The sequence below is a fragment of the Littorina saxatilis genome, linkage group LG5, assembly GCF_037325665.1.
Source record: "Littorina saxatilis isolate snail1 linkage group LG5, US_GU_Lsax_2.0, whole genome shotgun sequence".
Lineage (NCBI taxonomy): Eukaryota > Metazoa > Mollusca > Gastropoda > Littorinimorpha > Littorinidae > Littorina > Littorina saxatilis.
The window spans coordinates 46,831,722-46,832,967 of NC_090249.1; positions in this window are offsets into that span (position 1 = coordinate 46,831,722).

Here is a 1,246-nt window from a genome sequence, read left to right on the forward strand (position 1 = left end):
TGTAAGATTGTTTGCTCTCGCGCAAGTACGTGTTTGTGTGTGTATGGTTGTGTGCGAGCGTGCGTGCGTGCGTGTGTGTGCGTGCGTGCGTTCGTGGGTGCGTGTGTGCGTCTGTCTTTGTGTCTGTCTGGCTGTCTGGTTGGTTGGTTCGTGGGACGGTTGGTTGAGCTTTTTGATTTGTGTGTTTCTTTGTTAAACTTTTATCTGTTTATTTTTTCCAGCCGTTCGTCAACACATTAAAAGAAGACACCATTTGCAAGGGACGTATCCTGGACTTCACTCATCACATACGATAGGCCTCCAAGCGACTCCATTTACCGATCAAGAATGGAGGCGGCTGTCCTTGTCACACGCCGAGAGGCGCAGTTCGAATCCATGAGGCGTCAGTCCCGCAGCGCGCGGGTTCTACGGCGCCACGAGGACCTCCGCAAGCAGTGTGAGAGAGAGATGCAACTCTTCGAGCGAGCCAAGCGACTCGTAGCCGCTCATTGCAGACACTCTCAGCTACAGTGCACACACAGGCTGCAAAGTCTGCAGCAGGTTTCCCCGCCCTCGGGCCAGAGAGTCTTCCGCACAGCGAGGGGGTAACGACTTCGCTGATGGCCCGTATTCAACCGCACAGCTTACGGGTGTTAAAGACTTTGCTGCTTCCGCAGGTGGAGCGTGTGGAAACTCTGCTCTTCTGTTCAGTCCCAGGTCTAGTTTGTATGGACAATCTAGTCCTAAATCTACTCCTAGAGCTGACGTGTCTGTAAAGTCTACTCGTCCGTTTACTCCTCTATATGACTTGTATGGAAAGTCTGGTCTTGCGATTAATCCTAGAGCTGATGTGTCTGAAAAGTCTACTCCAGCACCTTCTGCGGAACACGCAGGGCCCAGAAAAGAGCGTTTCTTGTTTCGAGTGAGGCAAAGACACGGCAAGGATGTGTACATCAGGAACGCTGAAAACGGAGAACGAGGGTTGCCCAAGAACCTCAGTCCCGTCAGAGGTGACGTCAAAAAGAAGATGACGCAACGCTCACACTAAAAGCTTGTGACGTGATTTGCTGACGTTGTAGAAGCTCTTACAAACAGTTTTCTCGGATTTGCGTTGTTTGGTTTTTAAGGTTTCACTTTCTTCCCTTGTTCACTCCTCGTTCGATTTGCGTAGGTAATTGGCTCTCACGACACTGTACATTGATGAAAGATTGGATTCTTGTTGTTTCACCTCTATGCTGTGCGATGGATATATACGTGCGATACTGTG